The sequence below is a fragment of the Oncorhynchus gorbuscha genome, unplaced genomic scaffold (genome assembly GCF_021184085.1).
Source record: "Oncorhynchus gorbuscha isolate QuinsamMale2020 ecotype Even-year unplaced genomic scaffold, OgorEven_v1.0 Un_scaffold_2423, whole genome shotgun sequence".
Taxonomy (NCBI): domain Eukaryota; kingdom Metazoa; phylum Chordata; class Actinopteri; order Salmoniformes; family Salmonidae; genus Oncorhynchus; species Oncorhynchus gorbuscha.
In genome coordinates this window covers 27,501-51,500 of record NW_025746941.1, presented here as the reverse complement: position 1 = coordinate 51,500, position 24,000 = coordinate 27,501, and the positions used below count along the sequence as shown (strand labels likewise).

The 24,000-nt window shown below is 43.7% G+C and overlaps 1 pseudogene; it reads left to right on the top strand.

Annotated features, from left to right (window-relative positions):
- The window catches only part of LOC124025762, a 68,767-nt pseudogene that overhangs the window by 20,317 nt on the left and 24,450 nt on the right, over positions 1-24,000 (top strand).

Below are 24,000 nucleotides of genomic sequence, written 5' to 3'. Positions count from 1 at the left end.
TTAGAGTCTAACCTGTAGTACAGCCCTGTTAGAGTCTAACCTGTAGTACAGCCCTGTTAGAGTCTAACCTGTAGTACAGCCCTGTTAGAGTCTAACCTGCAGTACAGCCCTGTTAGAGTCTAACCTGCAGTACAGCCCTGTTAGAGTCTAACAGTACAGCCCTGTTAGAGTCTAACAGTACAGCCCTGTTAGAGTCTAACAGTACAGCCCTGTTAGAGTCTAACAGTACAGCCCTGTTAGAGTCTAACAGTACAGCCCTGTTAGAGTCTAACAGTACAGCCCTGTCAGAGTCTAACCTGCAGTACAGCCCTGTCAGAGTCTAACCTGCAGTACAGCCCTGTTAGAGTCTAACAGTACAGCCCTGTCAGAGTCTAACCTGCAGTACAGCCCTGTTAGAGTCTAACAGTACAGCCCTGTCAGAGTCTAACGTGCAGTACAGCCCTGTTAGAGTCATTTAACCTATAGTACAGCCCTGTGAGAGTCATTTAACCTGTAGTACAGCCCTGTTAGAGTCATTATTATTATTATTATTATTATTATTATATTATTTAACCTGTAGTACAGCCCTGTTAGAGTCTAACCTGTAGTACAGCCCTGTTAGAGTCCTTTAACCTGTAGTACAGCCCTGTTAGAGTCATTTAACCTGTAGTACAGCCCTGTTAGAGTCTAACCTGTAGTACAGCCCTGTTAGAGTCTAACCTGTAGTACAGCCCTGTTAGAGTCTAACCTGCAGTACAGCCCTGTTAGAGTCTAACCTGTAGTACAGCCCTGTTAGAGTCTAACCTGCAGTACAGCCCTGTTAGAGTCTAACAGTACAGCAGCAGCACCTCCTGTGACAAGCACCAACCTCCTGTTGACTGACCTCCGTCTACTAAAAAGGAAAATCAGCCCTGCATTGTCTACTGCTGACTGGACCGTGTGAATAGGTGCTGTTCCGCGACTGAACCAGTAGAGGGAGCTAAGCTACCAGTCTGATACAGCTCTATCTATCAACCAGCCTGCATTGTCTACTGCTGACTGGACCGTGTGACTAGGTGCTGTTCCACGACTGAACCAGTAGAGGGAGCTAAGCTACCAGTCTGATACAGCTCTATCTATCAACCAGCCTGCATTGTCTACTGCTGACTGGACCGTGTGACTAGGTGCTGTTCCACGACTGAACCAGTAGAGGGAGCTAAGCTACCAGTCTGATATTTTTTATCATTTCAGCCTGCATTGTCTACTGCTGACTGGACCAGTGTGACTAGGTGCTGTTCCACGACTGAACCAGTAGAGGGAGCAAGCTACCAGTCTGATATTTTTTTATTTCACCTTTATTTAACCAGGTAGGCAGTTGAGAACAAGTTCTCATTTGCAACTGCTACCTGGCCAAGATAAAGCATAGCAGTGTGAACAGACAACACAGAGTTACACATGGAGTAAACAATTAACAAGTCAATAACACAGTAGAAAAAATAAAGAGTCTATATACATTGTGTGCAAAAGGCATGAGGAGGTAGGGGAATAATTACAATATTGCAGATTAACACTGGAGTGATAAATGATTAGATGGTCATGTACACCTAGTGGTGTCATATCTATATCTAGTGGTGTCATATCTATATCTAGTGGTGTCATATCTATACCTAGTGGTGTCATATCTATATCTAGTGGTGTCATATCTATATCTAGTGGTGTCATATCTATATCTAGTGGTGTCATATCTATATCTAGTGGTGTCATATCTATATCTAGTGGTGTCATATCTATATCTAGTGGTGTCATATCTAGTCTAGTGTGTCATATCTATATCTAGTGGTGTCATATCTATATCTAGTGGTGTCATATCTATATCTAGTGGTGTCATATCTATATCTAGTGGTGTCATATCTATATCTAGTGGTGTCATATCTATATCTAGTGGTGTCATATCTATATCTAGTGGTGTCATATCTATATCTAGTGGTGTCATATCTATATCTAGTGGTGTCATATCTATATCTAGTGGTGTCATATCTATATCTAGTGGTGTCATATCTATATCTAGTGGTGTCATATCTATATCTAGTGGTGTCATATCTATATCTAGTGGTGTCATATCTATATCTAGTGGTGTCATATCTATATCTATATCTAGTGGTGTCATATCTATACCTAGTGGTGTCATATCTATATCTATATCTAGTGGTGTCATATCTATATCTAGTGGTGTCATATCTATATCTAGTGGTGTCATATCTATATCTAGTGGTGGCATATCTATATCTAGTGGTGTCATATCTACATCTAGTGGTGTCATATCTATATCTAGTGGTGTCATATCTATATCTAGTGGTGTCATATCTATATCTAGTGGTGTCATATCTATATCTAGTGGTGTCATATCTATATCTAGTGGTGTCATATCTATATCTATATCTAGTGGTGTCATATCTATATCTAGTGGTGTCATATCTATATCTAGTGGTGTCATATCTATATCTAGTGGTGTCATATCTATATCTAGTGGTGTCATATCTAGTGGTGTCATATCTATATCTAGTGGTGTCATATCTATATCTAGTGGTGTCATATCTATATCTAGTGGTGTCATATCTATATCTAGTGGTGTCATATCTATATCTAGTGGTGTCATATCTATATCTAGTGGTGTCATATCTATATCTAGTGGTGTCATATCTATATCTAGTGGTGTCATATCTATATCTATATCTAGTGGTGTCATATCTATATCTAGTGGTGTCATATCTATATCTAGTGGTGTCATATCTATATCTAGTGGTGTCATATCTATATCTAGTGGTGTCATATCTATATCTAGTGGTGTCATATCTATATCTAGTGGTGTCATATCTATATCTAGTGGTGTCATATCTATATCTAGTGGTGTCATATCTATATCTAGTGGTGTCATATCTATATCTAGTGGTGTCATATCTATATCTAGTGGTGTCATATCTATATCTAGTGGTGTCATATCTATATCTAGTGGTGTCATATCTATATCTAGTGGTGTCATATCTATATCTAGTGGTGTCATATCTATATCTAGTGGTGTCATATCTATATCTAGTGGTGTCATATCTATATCTAGTGGTGTCATATCTATATCTAGTGGTGTCATATCTATATCTAGTGGTGTCATATCTAGTGGTGTCATATCTATATCTAGTGGTGTCATATCTATATCTAGTGGTGTCATATCTATATCTAGTGGTGTCATATCTATATCTAGTGGTGTCATATCTATATCTAGTGGTGTCATATCTATATCTAGTGGTGTCATATCTATATCTAGTGGTGTCATATCTATATCTAGTGGTGTCATATCTATATCTAGTGGTGTCATATCTATATCTAGTGGTGTCATATCTATATCTAGTGGTGTCATATCTATATCTAGTGGTGTCATATCTATATCTAGTGGTGTCATATCTATATCTAGTGGTGTCATATCTATATCTAGTGGTGTCATATCTATATCTAGTGGTGTCATATCTATATCTAGTGGTGTCATATCTATATCTAGTGGTGTCATATCTATATCTAGTGGTGTCATATCTATATCTAGTGGTGTCATATCTATATCTAGTGGTGTCATATCTATATCTAGTGGTGTCATATCTATATCTAGTGGTGTCATATCTATATCTAGTGGTGTCATATCTATATCTAGTGGTGTCATATCTATATCTAGTGGTGTCATATCTATATCTAGTGGTGTCATATCTATATCTAGTGGTGTCATATCTATATCTAGTGGTGTCATATCTATATCTAGTGGTGTCATATCTATATCTAGTGGTGTCATATCTAGTGGTGTCATATCTATATCTAGTGGTGTCATATCTATATCTAGTGGTGTCATATCTATATCTAGTGGTGTCATATCTATATCTAGTGGTGTCATATCTATATCTAGTGGTGTCATATCTATATCTAGTGGTGTCATATCTATATCTAGTGGTGTCATATCTATATCTAGTGGTGTCATATCTATATCTATATCTAGTGGTGTCATATCTATATCTAGTGGTGTCATATCTATATCTAGTGGTGTCATATCTAGTGGTGTCATATCTATATCTAGTGGTGTCATATCTATATCTAGTGGTGTCATATCTATATCTAGTGGTGTCATATCTATATCTAGTGGTGTCATATCTATATCTAGTGGTGTCATATCTAGTGGTGTCATATCTATATCTAGTGGTGTCATATCTATATCTAGTGGTGTCATATCTACATCTAGTGGTGTCATATCTATATCTAGTGGTGTCATATCTATATCTAGTGGTGTCATATCTATATCTAGTGGTGTCATATCTATATCTAGTGGTGTCATATCTATATCTAGTGGTGTCATATCTATATCTATGGTGTCATATCTAGTGGTGTCATATCTATATCTAGTGGTGTCATATCTAGTATCTAGTGGTGTCATATCTATATCTAGTGGTGTCATATCTATACCTAGTGGTGTCATATCTATATCTAGTGGTGTCATATCTATATCTAGTGGTGTCATATCTATATCTAGTGGTGTCATATCTAGTGGTGTCATATCTATATCTAGTGGTGTCATATCTATATCTAGTGGTGTCATATCTATATCTAGTGGTGTCATATCTATATCTAGTGGTGTCATATCTATATCTAGTGGTGTCATATCTATATCTAGTGGTGTCATATCTATATCTAGTGGTGTCATATCTAGTGGTGTCATATCTATATCTAGTGGTGTCATATCTATACCTAGTGGTGTCATATCTATATCTAGTGGTGTCATATCTATATCTAGTGGTGTCATATCTATATCTAGTGGTGTCATATCTAGTGGTGTCATATCTATATCTAGTGGTGTCATATCTATATCTTGGGGGTCTGTACCTTGTGGGGTCTGTATCTTGGGGATCTGTACCTAGTGGTGTCATATCTATCTGTATCTTGTGGTGTCATATCTATATCTTGTGGTCTGTATCTTGTGGGGTCTGTATCTTGTGGGGTATATCTTGGGGGTCTGTACCTTGGGGGTCTGTACCTTGGGGGTCTGTCCTTGGGGGTCTGTATATCTATACCTAGTGGTGTCATATCTGTATCTAGTGGTGTCATATCTATATCTAGTGGTGTCATATCTATACCTTGTGGTGTCATATCTATATCTAGTGGTGTCATATCTATATCTAGTGGTGTCATATCTAGTGGTGTCATATCTATATCTAGTGGTGTCATATCTATATCTAGTGGTGTCATATCTATATCTAGTGGTGTCATATCTATATCTAGTGGTGTCATATCTATATCTAGTGGTGTCATATCTATATCTAGTGGTGTCATATCTATATCTAGTGGTGTCATATCTAGTGGTGTCATATCTATATCTAGTGGTGTCATATCTATATCTAGTGGTGTCATATCTATATCTAGTGGTGTCATATCTATATCTAGTGGTGTCATATCTATATCTAGTGGTGTCATATCTATATCTAGTGGTGTCATATCTATATCTAGTGGTGTCATATCTATATCTAGTGGTGTCATATCTATATCTAGTGGTGTCATATCTATATCTAGTGGTGTCATATCTATATCTAGTGGTGTCATATCTATATCTAGTGGTGTCATATCTATATCTAGTGGTGTCATATCTATATCTAGTGGTGTCATATCTATATCTAGTGGTGTCATATCTATATCTAGTGGTGTCATATCTATATCTAGTGGTGTCATATCTATATCTAGTGGTGTCATATCTATATCTAGTGGTGTCATATCTATATCTAGTGGTGTCATATCTATATCTAGTGGTGTCATATCTATATCTAGTGGTGTCATATCTATATCTAGTGGTGTCATATCTAGTGGTGTCATCTAGTGGTGTCATATCTATATCTAGTGGTGTCATATCTATATCTAGTGGTGTCATATCTATGGTGTCATATCTAGTGGTGTCATATCTATATCTAGTGGTGTCATATCTATATCTAGTGGTGTCATATCTATATCTAGTGGTGTCATATCTATATCTAGTGGTGTCATATCTATATCTAGTGGTGTCATATCTATATCTAGTGGTGTCATATCTATATCTAGTGGTGTCATATCTATATCTAGTGGTGTCATATCTATATCTAGTGGTGTCATATCTATATCTAGTGGTGTCATATCTATATCTAGTGGTGTCATATCTATATCCTAGTGGTGTCATATCTATATCTAGTGGTGTCATATCTATATCTAGTGGTGTCATATCTATATCTAGTGGTGTCATATCTATATCTAGTGGTGTCATATCTATACCTAGTGGTGTCATATCTATATCTAGTGGTGTCATATCTATATCTAGTGGTGTCATATCTATATCTAGTGGTGTCATATCTATATCTAGTGGTGTCATATCTATATCTAGTGGTGTCATATCTATATCTAGTGGTGTCATATCTATACCTAGTGGTGTCATATCTAGTGGTGTCATATCTATATCTAGTGGTGTCATATCTATATCTAGGGGTCTGTATCTTGTGTCATATCTTGTGGGATCTAGTGGTGTCATATCTGTATCTTGTGGTGTCTGTATCTATCTGTATCTTGGGGGTCTGTACCTTGTGGGGTCTGTCTATACTTGGGGGTCTGTACCTTGGGGTGGTCATATCTATACCTTGTGGGTCTGTACTATATCTACCTTGGGGGGTCTGTACCTTGGGGGTCTGTACCTGGTGTCATATCTATATCTAGTGGTGTCATATCTATATCTAGTGGTGTCATATCTATATCTAGTGGTGTCATATCTATATCTAGTGGTGTCATATCTAGTGGTGTCATATCTATATCTAGTGGTGTCATATCTATATCTAGTGGTGTCATATCTATATCTAGTGGTGTCATATCTATATCTAGTGGTGTCATATCTATATCTAGTGGTGTCATATCTATATCTAGTGGTGTCATATCTATATCTAGTGGTGTCATATCTAGTGGTGTCATATCTATATCTAGTGGTGTCATATCTATATCTAGTGGTGTCATATCTATATCTAGTGGTGTCATATCTATATCTATATCTAGTGGTGTCATATCTATATCTAGTGGTGTCATATCTATATCTAGTGGTGTCATATCTATATCTAGTGGTGTCATATCTATATCTAGTGGTGTCATATCTATATCTATATCTAGTGGTGTCATATCTATATCTAGTGGTGTCATATCTATATCTAGTGGTGTCATATCTATATCTAGTGGTGTCATATCTATATCTAGTGGTGTCATATCTATATCTAGTGGTGTCATATCTATATCTAGTGGTGTCATATCTATATCTAGTGGTGTCATATCTATATCTAGTGGTGTCATATCTATATCTAGTGGTGTCATATCTAGTGGTGTCATATCTATATCTAGTGGTGTCATATCTATATCTAGTGGTGTCATATCTATATCTAGTGGTGTCATATCTATATCTAGTGGTGTCATATCTATATCTAGTGGTGTCATATCTATATCTAGTGGTGTCATATCTATATCTAGTGGTGTCATATCTATATCTAGTGGTGTCATATCTATATCTAGTGGTGTCATATCTATATCTAGTGGTGTCATATCTATATCTAGTGGTGTCATATCTATATCTAGTGGTGTCATATCTATACCTAGTGGTGTCATATCTATATCTAGTGGTGTCATATCTATATCTAGTGGTGTCATATCTAGTGGTGTCATATCTATATCTAGTGGTGTCATATCTATATCTAGTGGTGTCATATCTATATCTAGTGGTGTCATATCTATATCTAGTGGTGTCATATCTATATCTATATCTAGTGGTGTCATATCTATACCTAGTGGTGTCATATCTATATCTAGTGGTGTCATATCTATATCTATATCTAGTGGTGTCATATCTATATCTAGTGGTGTCATATCTATATCTAGTGGTGGCATATCTATATCTAGTGGTGTCATATCTACACCTAGTGGTGTCATATCTAGTGGTGTCATATCTATATCTAGTGGTGTCATATCTATATCTAGTGGTGTCATATCTATATCTAGTGGTGTCATATCTATATCTAGTGGTGTCATATCTAGTGGTGTCATATCTATATCTAGTGGTGTCATATCTATATCTAGTGGTGTCATATCTATATCTATATCTAGTGGTGTCATATCTGTATCTAGTGGTGTCATATCTATATCTAGTGGTGGCATATCTATATCTAGTGGTGTCATATCTACACCTAGTGGTGTCATATCTATATCTAGTGGTGTCATATCTATATCTAGTGGTGTCATATCTAGATCTAGTGGTGTCATATCTACACCTAGTGGTGTCATATCTATATCTAGTGGTGTCATATCTATATCTAGTGGTGTCATATCTACACCTAGTGGTGTCATATCTATATCTAGTGGTGTCATATCTATATCTAGTGGTGTCATATCTATATCTAGTGGTGTCATATCTATACCTAGTGGTGTCATATCTATATCTAGTGGTGTCATATCTATATCTAGTGGTGTCATATCTATAGTGGTGTCATATCTACCTAGTGGTGTCATATCTATATCTAGTGGTGTCATATCTATATCTAGTGGTGTCATATCTATATCTAGTGGTGTCATATCTATATCTAGTGGTGTCATATCTAGTGGTGTCATATATATATATATAGTGGTGTCATATCTATATCTAGTGGTGTCATATCTAGTGGTGTCATACCTAGTGGTGTCATATCTATATCTAGTGGTGTCATATCTACACCTAGTGGTGTCATATCTATATCTAGTGGTGTCATATCTATATCTAGTGGTGTCATATCTATATCTAGTGGTGTCATATCTATATCTAGTGGTGTCATATCTATATCTAGTGGTGTCATATCTATATCTAGTGGTGTCATATCTATATCTAGTGGTGTCATATCTATATCTAGTGGTGTCATATCTATATCTAGTGGTGTCATATCTATATCTAGTGGTGTCATATCTATATCTAGTGGTGTCATATCTATATCTAGTGGTGTCATATCTATATCTAGTGGTGTCATATCTATATCTAGTGGTGTCATATCTATATCTAGTGGTGTCATATCTATATCTAGTGGTGTCATATCTATATCTAGTGGTGTCATATCTATATCTAGTGGTGTCATATCTAGTGGTGTCATATCTATATCTAGTGGTGTCATATCTATATCTTGGGGGTCTGTACCTTGTGGGGTCTGTATCTTGGGGATCTGTACCTTGTGGGGTCTGTATCTTGGGGGTCTGTATCTTGTGGGGTCTGTATCTTGTGGGGTCTGTATCTTGGGGGTCTGTACCTTGGGGGGTCTGTACCTTGGGGGTCTGTACCTTGGGGGGTCTGTACCTTGGGGGGTCTGTACCTTGGGGGGTCTGTACCTTGGGGGTCTGTACCTTGGGGGTCTGTACCTTGGGGGTCTGTACCTTGGGGGGTCTGTACCTTGGGGGTCTGTACCTTGGGGGGGTCTGTACCTTGGGGGTCTGTACCTTGGGGGGTCTGTACCTTGGGGGGTCTGTACCTTGGGGGGTCTGTACCTTGGGGGTCTGTACCTTGGGGGTCTGTACCTTGGGGGGGTCTGTACCTTGGGGGGTCTGTACCTTGGGGGTCTGTACCTTGGGGGTCTGTACCTTGGGGGTCTGTACCTTGGGGGTCTGTACCTTGGGGGGTCTGTACCTTGGGGGTCTGTACCTTGGGGGTCTGTACCTTGGGGGGTCTGTACCTTGGGGGTCTGTACCTTGGGGGTCTGTACCTTGGGGGTACCTCTGTCTGTCTGTCTGTTTTTTTTCATGTTTGTCTGTTTTGTTTCACATCGGCTGTTTTGCTGTTTTTCTCTAAGTTCTTCTTCTCTCTCTCTACAAGCACAGCTTCTCACTCTTCTCCTTCCTGTCGGTTGTTCAGTTCCACACACACACACACACACACACACACACACACACACACACACACACACACACACACACACACACACACACACACACACACACACACACACACACACACACACACACACACACACTGTTCCACGAACACACAAACACGCATGCAGTTCCACGAACACAAACAAACACACACACACACGCAATTCCACGAACACACACGCACACACACACAGTTCCATTAATACACACCCACGCACACACACACATCCAGAGTACATAGTGTACGTAAGGCAGCTGTGTTCAGAGGGAGTTCACAGTTACATTCTCTCCTCCTCTCCTCTCCTTCCTCTCCTCTCCTCTCCTCTCCTCTCTCCTCTCCTCTCCTCTCCTCTCCTCTCCTCTCCTCTCCTCCCTCTCCTCTCTCTCCTCTCCTCTCCCTCTCCTCTCCTCTCCTCCTCCTTCTATCCTTCACCTCTCCTCTCCTCTCCTATCCTCTCTTCCTTCCATTCCTCTCCTCTTTCTATCCTTCACCTCTTCTCTCCTCTCCTATCGTCTCCTCCCTCCATTCCTCTCTTCCGTCCATTCCTCTCCTCTCTCCTTCATCCCTTCTCCTCTTCGCTCCTATCCTCTCCTCCCTCCATTCCTCTCCTCTCTCCTTCAACCCTTCTCCTCTTCTCTCCTATCCTCTCCTCCCTCCATTCCTCTCTCATTCAACCCTTCTCCTCTTCTCTCCTATCCTCTCCTCCCTCCATTCCTCTCTCCTTCAACCCTTCTCCTCTTCTCTCCTATCCTCTCCTCCCTCCATTCCTCTCTCCTTCAACCCTTCTCCTCTTCTCTCCTATCCTCTCCTCCCTCCATTTCTCTCCTTCAACCCTTCTCCTCTTCTCTCCTATCCTCTCCTCCCTCCATTCCTCTCTCCTTCCACCCTTCTCCTCTTCTCTCCTATCCTCTCCTCCCTCCATTCCTCTCCCCTTCCACCCTTCTCCTCTCCTCTTCTCTCCTATCCTCTCCTCCCTCCATTCCTCTCTCCTTCCACCCTTCTCCTCTCCTATCCTCTCCTCCCTCCATTCCTCTCCTCTCTCCTTCCACCCTTCTCCTCTTCTCTCCTATCCTCTCCTCTCCCATCCCTCCATTCCTCTCCTCTCTCCTTCCACCCTTCTCCTCTTCTCTCCTATCCTCTCCTCCCTCCATTCCTCTCCTCTCTCCTTCCACCCTTCTCCTCTTCTCTCCTATCCTCTCCTCCCTCCATTCCTCTCCTCTCTCCTTCTATCCTCTCCTCTCCTCTCCTATCGTCTCCTCCCTCCATTCCTCTTTTCCTTCCATTCCTCTCCTCTTTCTATCCTTCACCTCTTCTCTCCCTCCATCCTCCATCCTCTCTTCCTCCATTCCTCTCTCTCCTCCATTCCTCTCCTCTCTCTATCCTTCAACCCTTCTCCTCCTCTCCTATCCTCTCCTCTCCTCCCTCCATTCCTCTCTCTCCTTCCAACCCTTCTCCTCTTCTCTCCTATCCTCTCCTCCCTCCATTCCTCTCTCCTTCCACCCTTCTCCTCTTCTCTCTATCCTCTCCCTCCCTCCATCCTCCCCTTCCATTCTCCTCTCTCCTTCCACCCTTCTCCTCTTCTCTCCTATCCTCTCCTCTATCCTCTCCTCCCTCCATTCCTCTCCTCTCTCCTTCCACCCTTCTCCTCTTCTCTCCTATCCTCTCCTCCCTCCATTCCTCTCCTCTCTCCTTCCACTCTTCTCCTCTATCCTCTCCTCTCCTCCCTCCATTCCTCTCCTCTCTCCTTCCACCCTTCTCCTCTCCTCTCCTCCCTCCATTCCTCTCCTCTCTCCTTCCACCCTTCTCCTCTTCTCTCCTCTCTCCATCCTAGTCACAGTCGTCTCTATTCCCTCCGTCCGTCTCCTCCCTCCCTCTCTCTTTGTTCATCTCTCAATCCTAGTCACAGTCGTCTCTATTCCCTCCGTCCGTCTCCTCCCTCCATCTCTCTCTTTGTTCATCTCTCCATCCTAGTCACAGTCGTCTCTATTCCTTCCGTCTCCTCCCTCCATCTCTCTCTTTGTTCATCTCTCTAACATGTTACCGTGTTGATTGATTTGTGATTTAAGGTTTTTCATTGATTTAATTACAATTTTTTTGTTTTTGTTGTTGTTTGTTTTTGTTTGTTTGTTGTCGTGTCATCGCCACGGTGATCGTATCTAGGGTTGCCGAGCACAGTCATTAACACCCAACAGTTTCAAAAGATACAGCTCGTTCCCACGCCGACGGTCGCCCCCGCCAACTCAGCGGTCGTCAACGGCAACGAAACCACGTTCCATCAGTTCCATATCCTGCCTCCTCCGCCTCCTCCACCTCCACATACCCATCAGCCACTGCTTCCACTATTCACTTCCTTTGGCTATAACAGGTCGCCCGTGACGACCCCAGGGGACACACCCCCAACCCCCCCAGGTACACGCCCCCCTCATACATTATTATTATTATTATTATTATATTATTTTATGTTATTATTATTATTATTATTATTATTATCCCCAAAGCTTTAAGGGGTGATGATTACCTATCTATGATCTAATATCTGATTGGCTCACCCACTCTCACCTCTCTGAGAGCTCTTTCTGGTGAGGTCATCCCTTGAGGTTTTCTATCTATGATCTAATATCTGATTGGCTCACCCACTCTCACCTCTCTGAGAGCTCTTTCTGGTGAGGTCATCCCTTGAGGTTTTCTATCTATGATCTAATATCTGATTGGCTCACCCACTCTCACCTCTCTGAGAGCTCTTTCTGGTGAGGTCATCCCTTGAGGTTTTCTATCTATGATCTAATATCTGATTGGCTCACCCACTCTCACCTCTCTGAGAGCTCTTTCTGGTGAGGTCATCCCTTGAGGTTTTCTATCTATGATCTAATATCTGATTGGCTCACCCACTCTCACCTCTCTGAGAGCTCTTTCTGGTGAGGTCATCCCTTGAGGTTTTCGGTTTATATCCAGTTTAAAGTTGTGGTCTATGTCATCTGTTACAGTTTAATCTGTTACAGTTGTGGTCTATGTCATCTGTTACAGTTTAAAGTTGTGGTCTATGTCATCTGTTACAGTTTAAAGTTGTGGTCTATGTCATCTGTTACAGTTTAAAGTTGTGGTCTATGTCATCTGTTACAGTTTAAAGTTGTGGTCTATGTCATCTGTTACAGTTTAAAGTTGTGGTCTATGTCATCTGTTACAGTTTAAAGTTGTGGTCTATGTCATCTGTTACAGTTTAAAGTTGTGGTCTATGTCATCTGTTACAGTTTAAAGTTGTGGTCTATGTCATCTGTTACAGTTTAAAGTTGTGGTCATCTCTGTTACAGTTTAAAGTTGTGGTCTATGTCATCTGTTACAGTTTAAAGTTGTGGTCTATGTCATCTGTTACAGTTTAAAGTTGTGGTCTATGTCATCTGTTACAGTTTAAAGTTGTGGTCTATGTCATCTGTTACAGTTTAAAGTTGTGGTCTATGTCATCTGTTACAGTTCAAGTAGTTTTCTGTTGAACAAGTTTAAAGTTGTTGTCTGTTGACCTGTTGAACAAGGGTTATAGTGTAGTGATGCATCCATTTAAAACAAGTGTTATAGTGGGGTGTTGCTGTTGAACAACAAGGGTTATAGTGTAGTGTTGCTGTTGAACAAGGGTTATAGTGTAGTGTTGCTGTTGAACAAGGGTTATAGTGTAGTGTTGCTGTTGAACAAGGGTTATAGTGTAGTGTTGCTGTTGAACAAGGGTTATAGTGTAGTGATGCTGTTGAACAAGGGTTATAGTGGGGTGTTGCTGTTGAACAAGGGTTATAGTGTAGTGTTGCTGTTGAACAAGGGTTATAGTGTAGTGTTGCTGTTGAACAAGGGTTATAGTGGGGTGTTGCTGTTGAACAAGGGTTATAGTGTAGTGTTGCTGTTGAACAAGGGTTATAGTGTGCTGTTGAACAAGTTATAGTTGCTGTTGAACAAGGGTTATAGTGTAGTGTTGCTGTTGAACAAGGGTTATAGTGTAGTGTTGCTGTTGAACAAGGGTTATAGTGTAGTTTTGCTGTTAAACAAGGGTTATAGTGTAGTGTTGCTGTTGAACAAGGGTTATAGTGTAGTGTTGCTGTTGAACAAGGGTTATAGTGTAGTGTTGCTGTTGAACAAGGGTTATAGTGTTGCTGTTGAACAAGGGTTATAGTGTAGTGTTGCTGTTGAACAAGGGTTATAGTGTAGTGATGCTGTTGAACAAGGGTTATAGTGTAGTGTTGCTGTTGAACAAGGGTTATAGTGTAGTGATGCTGTTGAACAAGGGTTATATAGTGTAGTGTTGCTGTTGAACAAGGGTTATAGTGTAGTTTTGCTGTTGAACAAGGGTTATAGTGTAGTGTTGCTGTTGAACAAGGGTTATAGTGTTGCTGTTGAACAAGGGTTATAGTGTTGCTGTTGAACAAGGGTTATAGTGTAGTGTTGCTGTTGAACAAGCGTTATAGTGTAGTGTTGCTGTTGAACAAGGGTTATAGTGTAGTGTTGCTGTTGAACAAGGGTTATAGTGTAGTGTTGCTGTTGAACAAGGGTTATAGTGTAGTGTTGCTGTTGAACAAGGGTTATAGTGTAGTGTAGTGTTGCTGTTGAACAAGGGTTATAGTGTAGTGTAGTGTTGCTGTTGAACAAGGGTTATAGTGTAGTGTGGTGTTGCTGTTGAACAAGGGTTATAGTGTAGTGTTTGTATTGAACAAGGGTTATAGTGTTGTGTTGCTGTTGAACAAGGGTTATAGTGGGGTGTTGCTGTTTAACAAGGGTTATAGTGTAGTGTTGCTGTTGAACAAGGGTTATAGTGTAGTGTTGCTGTTGAACAAGGGTTATAGTGTAGTGTTGCTGTTGAACAAAGGTTATTAAGAGTTGGTTCCTGGTTTTCTGCATATTCCCTCTGTCCTGACCAAACCACCCACTCAACCTGACTATACCACCCACTCAACCTGACTATACCACACACTCAACCTGACGATACCACCCACTCAACCTGCATACCACCCACTCAACCTGACTATACCACCCACTCAACCTGACCAAACCACTCACTCAACCTGACTATACCACCCACTCAACCTGACTATACCACCCACTCAACCTGACTATACCACCCACTCAACCTGACCATACCACCCACGCAACCTGACCATACCACCCACTCAACCTGACTACACCACCCACTCAACCTGACCATATCACCCACTCAACCTGACCATACCACCCACTCAACCTGACCATACCACCCACTCAACCTGACTATACCACCCACCCACTCAACCTGACCATACCACCCACTCAACCTGACCATACCAAATCAAATCAAATCAAATTATTTATATAGCCCTTCGTACATCAGCTGATATCTCAAAGTGCTGTACAGAAACCCAGCCTAAAACCCCAAACAGCAAGCATTGCAGGTGTAGAAGCACGGTGGCTAGGAAAAACTCCCTAGAAAGGCCAAAACCTAGGAAGAAACCTAGAGAGGAACCAGGCTATGTGGGGTGGCCAGTCCTCTTCTGGCTGTGCTGGGTGGAGATTATAACAGAACATGGCCAAGATGTTAAAATGTTCATAAATGACCAGCATGGTCGAATAATAACAAGGCAGAACAGTTGAAACTGGAGCAGCAGCATGGCCAGGTGGACTGGGGACAGCAAGGAGTCATCATGTCAGGTAGTCCTGGGGCACGGTCCTAGGGCTCAGGTCCTCCGAGAGAAAGAAAGAAAGAAAGAGAGAATTAGAGAGAGCATATGTGGGGTGGCCCGTCCTCTTCTGGCTGTGCCGGGTGGAGATTATAACAGAACATAGCCAAGATGTTCAAATGTTCATAAATGACCAGCATGGTCGAATAATAGTAAGGCAGAACAGTTGAAACTGGAGCAGCAGCATGGCCAGGTGGACTGGGGACAGCAAGGAGTCATCATGTCAGGTAGTCCTGGGGCATGGTCCTAGGGCTCAGGTCAGTTGAAACTGGAGCAGCAGCATGGCCAGGTGGACTGGGGACAGCAAGGAGTCATCATGTCAGGTAGTCCTGGGGCATGGTCCTAGGGCTCAGGTCCTCCGAGAGAGAGAAAGAAAGAAGGAGAGAATTAGAGAACGCACACTTAGATTCACACAGGACACCGAATTAGGACAGGAGGGGTACTCCAGATATAACAAACTGACCCTAGCCCCCCGACACAAACTACTGCAGCATAAATACTGGAGGCTGAGACAGGAGGGGACAGGAGACACTGTGGCCCCATCCGAGGACACCCCCGGACAGGGCCAAACAGGAAGGATATAACCCCACCCACTTTGCCAAAGCACAGCCCCCACACCACTAGAGGGATATCTTCAACCACCAACTTACCATCCTGAGACAAGGCTGAGTATAGCCCACAAAGATCTCCGCCACGGCACAACCCAAGTGGGGGCGCCAACCCAGACAGGATGACCACAACAGTGAATCAACCCACTCAGGTGACGCACCCCCTCAACCTGACCAAACCACCCACTCAACCTGACCAAACCACCCACTCAACCTGACCATACCACCCACTCAACCTGACCATACCACCCACTCAACCTGACCATACCACCCACTCAACCTGACCAAACCACCCACTCAACCTGACCATACCACCCACTCAACCTGACCATACCACCCACTCAACATGACCATACCACCCACTCAACCTGACCATACCACCCACTCAACCTGACTATACCACCCACTCAACCTGACTATACCACCCACTCAACCTGACCCTCTGTCCTGACTATACCACCCACTCAACCTGACCATATCACCCACTCAACCTGACTATACCACCCACTCAACCTGACCAAACCACCCACTCAACCTGACCCTCTGTATGTGTGTGATTGTGTGTAACTGAGTATTGATTGTCTCTCAGACAGATCTATAACAATACAACTATCGATCCTGTCTGATCTCTCAGACAGAACTATAACATTACAACTATCGATCCTGTCTGATCAACAGAACTATCGATCCTGTCTGATCTCTCAGACAGAACTATAACATTACAACTATCGATCCTGTCTGATCTCTCAGACAGAACTATAACATCACAACTATCGATCCTGTCTGATCTCTCAGACAGAACTATAACATTACAACTATCGCTGTCTGATCTCTCAGACAGAACTATAACATGATCCTGTCTGAGTTAGATGGAGAGAGAGGGGGAGGAGTTTTGACTTGTTGCTCTCTCCCCTCCTCCCTAACTCACTCAGCCACCTCTACCTTGGCATTAGAATGGTCAGGGGGAATAGTTCTGTTGCTCTCTCCCCTCCTCCCTAACTCACTCAGCCACCTCTACCTTGGCATTAGAATGGTCAGGGGGAATAGTTCTGTTGCTCTCTCCCCTCCTCCCTAACTCACTCAGCCACCTCTACCTTGGCATTAGAATGGTAAGGGGGAATAGTTCTGTTGCTCTCTCCCCTCCTCCCTAACTCACTCAGCCACCTCTACCTTGGCATTAGAATGGTCAGGGGGAATAGTTCTGTTGCTCTCTCCCCTCCTCCCTAACTCACTCAGCCACCTCTACCTTGGCATTAGAATGGTCAGGGGGAATAGATCTGTTGCTCTCTCCCCTCCTCCCTAACTCACTCAGCCACCTCTACCTTGGCATTAGAATGGTCAGGGGGAATAGTTATGTTGCTCTCTCCCCTCCTCCCTAACTCACTAAGCCACCTCTACCTTGGCATTAGAATAGTTCTGTTGCTCTCTCCCCTCCTCCCTAACTCACTCAGCCACCTCTACCTTGGCATTAGAATGGTCAGGGGGAATAGTTCTGTTGCTCTCTCCCCTCCTCCCTAACTCACTCAGCCACCTCTACCTTGGCATTAGAATGGTCAGGGGGAATAGTTATGTTGCTCTCTCCCCTCCTCCCTAACTCACTCAGCCACCTCTACCTTGGCATTAGAATGGTCAGGGGGAATAGTTCTGTTGCTCTCTCCCCTCCTCCCTAACTCACTCAGCCACCTCTACCTTGGCATTAGAATGGTCAGGGGGAATAGTTCTGTTGCTCTCTCCCCTCCTCCCTAACTCACTCAGCCACCTCTACCTTGGCATTAGAATGGTCAGGGGGAATAGTTCTGTTGCTCTCTCCCCTCCTCCCTAACTCACTCAGCCACCTCTACCTTGGCATTAGAATGGTCAGGGGGAATAGTTCTGTTGCTCTCTCCCCTCCTCCCTAACTCACTCAGCCACCTCTACCTTGGCATTAGAATGGTCAGGGGGAATAGTTCTGTTGCTCTCTCCCCTCCTCCCTAACTCACTCAGCCACCTCTACCTTGGCATTAGAATGGTCAGGGGGAATAGTTCTGTTGCTCTCTCCCCTCCTCCCTAACTCACTCAGCCACCTCTACCTTGGCATTAGAATGGTCAGGGGGAATAGTTCTGTTGCTCTCTCCCCTCCTCCCTAACTCACTCAGCCACCTCTACCTTGGCATTAGAATGGTCAGGGGTTCTGTTGCTCTCTCCCCTCCTCCCTAACTCAGTTCTGTTGCTCTCTCCCCCTCCTCCCTAACTCACTCAGCCACCTCTACCTTGGCATTAGAATGGTCAGGGGGAATAGTTCTGTTGCTCTCTCCCCTCCTCCCTAACTCACTCAGCCACCTCTACCTTGGCATTAGAATGGTCAGGGGGAATAGTTCTGTTGCTCTCTCCCCTCCTCCCTAACTCACTCAGCCACCTCTACCTTGGCATTAGAATGGTCAGGGGGAATAGTTCTGTTGCTCTCTCCCCTCCTCCCTAACTCACTCAGCCACCTCTACCTTGGCATTAGAATGGTCAGGGGGAATAGTTCTGTTGCTCTCTCCCCTCCTCCCTAACTCACTCAGCCACCTCTACCTTGGCATTAGAATGGTCAGGGGGAATAGTTCTGTTGCTCTCTCCCCTCCTCCCTAACTCACTCAGCCACCTCTACCTTGGCATTAGAATGGTCAGGGGGAATAGTTCTGTTGCTCTCTCCCCTCCTCCCTAACTCACTCAGCCACCTCTACCTTGGCATTAGAATGGTCAGGGGGAATAGTTCTGTTGCTCTCTCCCCTCCTCCCTAACTCACTCAGCCACCTCTACCTTGGCATTAGAATGGTCAGGGGGAATAGTTCTGTTGCTCTCTCCCCTCCTCCCTAACTCACTCAGCCACCTCTACCTTGGCATTAGAATGGTCAGGGGGAATAGTTCTGTTGCTCTCTCCCCTCCTCCCTAACTCACTCAGCCACCTCTACCTTGGCATTAGAATGGTCAGGGGGAATAGTTCTGTTGCTCTCTCCCCTCCTCCCTAACTCACTCAGCCACCTCTACCTTGGCATTAGAATGGTCAGGGGAATAGTTCTGTTGCTCTCTCCCCTCCTCCCTAACTCACTCAGCCACCTCTACCTTGGCATTAGAATGGTCAGGGGGAATAGTTCTGTTGCTCTCTCCCCTCCTCCCTAACTCACTCAGCCACCTCTACCTTGGCATTAGAATGGTCAGGGGGAATAGTTCTGTTGCTCTCTCCCCTCCTCCCTAACTCACTCAGCCACCTCTGCCTTGGCATTAGAATAGTCAGGGGGAATAGTTCTGTTGCTCTCTCCCCTCCTCCCTAACTCACTCAGCCACCTCTACCTTGGCATTAGAATGGTCAGGGGGAATAGTTCTGTTGCTCTCTCCCCTCCTCCCTAACTCACTCAGCCACCTCTACCTTGGCATTAGAATGGTCAGGGGGAATAGTTCTGTTGCTCTCTCCCCTCCTCCCTAACTCACTCAGCCACCTCTACCTTGGCATTAGAATGGTCAGGGGGAATAGTTCTGTTGCTCTCTCCCCTCCTCCCTAACTCACTCAGCCACCTCTACCTTGGCATTAGAATGGTCAGGGGGAATAGTTCTGTTGCTCTCCTCCTGTTGCTCTCCTCCTCCCTAACTCACTCAGCCACCTCTACCTTGGCATTAGAATGGTCAGGGGGAATAGTTCTGTTGCTCTCTCCCCTCCTCCCTAACTCACTCAGCCACCTCTACCTTGGCATTAGAATGGTCAGGGGGAATAGTTCTGTTGCTCTCTCCCCTCCTCCCTAACTCACTCAGCCACCTCTACCTTGGCATTAGAATGGTCAGGGGGAATAGTTCTGTTGCTCTCTCCCCTCCTCCCTAACTCACTCAGCCACCTCTACCTTGGCATTAGAATAGTTCTGTTGCTCTCTCCCCTCCTCCCTAACTCACTCAGCCACCTCTACCTTGGCATTAGAATGGTCAGGGGGAATAGTTCTGTTGCTCTCTCCCCTCCTCCCTAACTCACTCAGCCACCTCTACCTTGGCATTAGAATGGTCAGGGGGAATAGTTCTGTTGCTCTCTCCCCTCCTCCCTAACTCACTCAGCCACCTCTACCTTGGCATTAGAATGGTCAGGGGGATAGTTCTGTTGCTCTCTCCCCTCCTCCCTAACTCACTCAGCCACCTCTACCTTGGCATTAGAATAGTTCTGTTGCTCTCTCCCCTCCTCCCTAACTCACTCAGCCACCTCTACCTTGGCATTAGAATGGTCAGGGGGAATAGTTCTGTTGCTCTCTCCCCTCCTCCCTAACTCACTCAGCCACCTCTACCTTGGCATTAGAATGGTCAGGGGGAATAGTTCTGTTGCTCTCTCCCCCTCCTCCCTAACTCACTCAGCCACCTCTACCTTGGCATTAGAATGGTCAGGGGGAATAGTTCTGTTGCTCTCTCCCCTCCTCCCTAACTCACTCAGCCACCTCTACCTTGGCATTAGAATAGTTCTGTTGCTCTCTCCCCTCCTCCCTAACTCACTCAGCCACCTCTACCTTGGCATTAGAATGGTCAGGGGGAATAGTTCTGTTGCTCTCTCCCCTCCTCCCTAACTCACTCAGCCACCTCTACCTTGGCATTAGAATAGTTCTGTTGCTCTCTCCCCTCCTCCCTAACTCACTCAGCCACCTCTACCTTGGCATTAGAATGGTCAGGGGGAATAGTTCTGTTGCTCTCTCCCCTCCTCCCTAACTCACTCAGCCACCTCTACCTTGGCATTAGAATGGTCAGGGGGAATAGTTCTGTTGCTCTCTCCCCTCCTCCCTAACTCACTCAGCCACCTCTACCTTGGCATTAGAATGGTCAGGGAATAGTTCTGTTGCTCTCTCCCCTCCTCCCTAACTCACTCAGCCACCTCTACCTTGGCATTAGAATGGTCAGGGGGATAGTTCTGTTGCTCTCTCCCCTCCTCCCTAACTCACTCAGCCACCTCTACCTTGGCATTAGAATGGTCAGGGGGAATAGTTCTGTTGCTCTCTCCCCTCCTCCCTAACTCACTCAGCCACCTCTACCTTGGCATTAGAATGGTCAGGGGGAATAGTTCTGTTGCTCTCTCCCCTCCTCCCTAACTCACTCAGCCACCTCTACCTTGGCATTAGAATGGTCAGGGGGAATAGTTCTGTTGCTCTCTCCCCTCCTCCCTAACTCACTCAGCCACCTCTACCTTGGCATTAGAATGGTCAGGGGGAATAGTTCTGTTGCTCTCTCCCCTCCTCCCTAACTCACTCAGCCACCTCTACCTTGGCATTAGAATGGTCAGGGGAATAGTTCTGTTGCTCTCTCCCCTCCTCCCTAACTCACTCAGCCACCTCTACCTTGGCATTAGAATGGTCAGGGGGAATAGTTCTGTTGCTCTCTCCCCTCCTCCCTAACTCACTCAGCCACCTCTACCTTGGCATTAGAATGGTCAGGGGGAATAGTTCTGTTGCTCTCTCCCCTCCTCCCTAACTCACTCAGCCACCTCTACCTTGGCATTAGAATGGTCAGGGGGAATAGTTCTGTTGCTCTCTCCCCTCCTCCCTAACTCACTCAGCCACCCCTACCTTGGCATTAGAATGGTCAGGGGGAATAGTTCTGTGGTGACGTTATGAGCTGATTATTCAGTCCAAATGTACGGTCTCTTCTTTTCTAAATGGTGTCTTCAAAGCAACTGAAAAACAAACAAACAAGTTATACTCAAGAGGAGGACATTTATTCTCCACTAAAAACAGCAATAAACTTCTCTAAAGACTGTTCACAAAAAGTCAGTAGGCCCCTGCCTGATGCATCTCTAAACTTGGCTTAGAGCTATATTGTGTGCTAAAAAATGTTTTACACTGTGACAATTCAGCTCAGAGAAAGATATTTATTTTAAGGGAGTAATAAAAGCAAACTAAATATGATTGGTGTCAATATTATCGGCATCTTTTAAAGATTTATTTGTATTTTTTTATAAAATCAAACAAAAATAAATCTGCGTTAATATTCTATTTTTTTTTCATCAGAACTTAAAGGAAACTGTATTGTGGTCTTCAGTAGCTTGTATTGTGGTCTTCAGTAGCTTGTATTGTGGTCTTCCGTAGCTTGTATTGTGGTCTTCAGTAGCTTGTATTGTGGTCTTCAGTAGCTTGTATTGTGGTCTTCTGTAGCTTGTATTGTGGTCTTCAGTAGCTTGTATTTTAGTCTTCAGTAGCTTGTATTTTAGTCTTCAGTAGCTTGTATTTTAGTCTTCAGTAGCTTGTATTGTGGTCTTCAGTAGCTTGTGTTGTGGTCTTCCGTAGCTTGTATTGTGGTCTTCAGTAGCTTGTATTTTAGTCTTCAGTAGCTTGTATTTTAGTCTTCAGTAGCTTGTATTTTAGTCTTCAGTAGCTTGTATTTTAGTCTTCTGTAGCTTGTGTTGTGGTCTTCAGTAGCTTGTGTTGTGGTCTTCAGTAGCTTGTGTTGTGGTCTTCAGTAGCTTGTGTTGTGGTCTTCAGTAGCTTGTATTTTAGTCTTCAGTAGCTTGTATTCTGGTCTTCTGTAGCTTGTGTTGTGGTCTTCTGTAGCTTGTGTTGTGGTCTTCTGTAGCTTGTGTTGTGGTCTTCAGTAGCTTGTGTTGTGGTCTTCAGTAGCTTGTATTGTGGTCTTCAGTAGCTTGTGTTGTAGTCTTCAGTAGCTTGTGTTGTAGTCTTCAGTAGCTTGTGTTGTGGTCTTCAGTAGCTTGTATTGTGGTCTTCAGTAGCTTGTATTTTAGTCTTCAGTAGCTTGTATTTTAGTCTTCAGTAGCTTGTATTTTAGTCTTCAGTAGCTTGTATTCTGGTCTTCTGTAGCTTGTGTTGTGGTCTTCTGTAGCTTGTGTTGTGGTCTTCAGTAGCTTGTGTTGTGGTCTTCAGTAGCTTGTATTGTGGTCTTCAGTAGCTTGTGTTGTAGTCTTCAGTAGCTTGTGTTGTAGTCTTCAGTAGCTTGTGTTGTGGTCTTCAGTAGCTTGTATTGTGGTCTTCAGTAGCTTGTATTGTGGTCTTCAGTAGCTTGTATTGTGGTCTTCAGTAGCTTGTATTGTGGTCTTCTGTAGCTTGTGTTGTGGTCTTCCGTAGCTTGTATTCTGGTCTTCCGTAGCTTCCTGTTTCACTGAGGGTTTAATAATGAGGTAACAGACATGTAAAATCCATTTCACATCTATCCCTTGGATTGGAACCAAGCCATTTGAGACAAAAATAGAGCTCTTTGGCCACACACACCAGGGGTGGGATTGGCATTGAAAGAGCCATGCATATTAAACGCTATGCAGAAAAGTACCTCATACCTACTGTAAAATATATGTTCATGTTATGGGGATGTTTGGATTCCACTGATCCTGGGGCCCTTGTTAAGGGTCAACGGAACCATGAACTCAAAATCATCCCATAAACTCATCCTCATCCAGGAGGCTGAAACTTAGCCGCAAGTGGATCTTCCATCAAGAAAACAACCATCTAGCCACCTAGCTCTGTTGTTTGGTTAGCGGTGTTTCAGTAGCACAGCCACCTAGCTCTGTTGTTTGGTTAGCGGTGTTTCTGTAGTACAGCCACCTAGCTCTGTTGTTTGGTTAGCGGTGTCTCAGTAGTACAGCCACCTAGCTCTGTTGTTTTGTTAGCGGTGTTTCAGTAGTACAGCCACCTAGCTCTGTTGTTTGGTTAGCGGTGTTTCAGTTGAGTCTCTGTTCTACTGTAATCCTCTCCTCCAGTCTCAGTCTCTAAAGTCTCTAAAGCCTTGAGTCTCTGTTCTACTGTAATCCTCTCCTCCAGTCTCTAAAGGCCTTGAGTCCCTGTTCTACTGTAATCCTCTC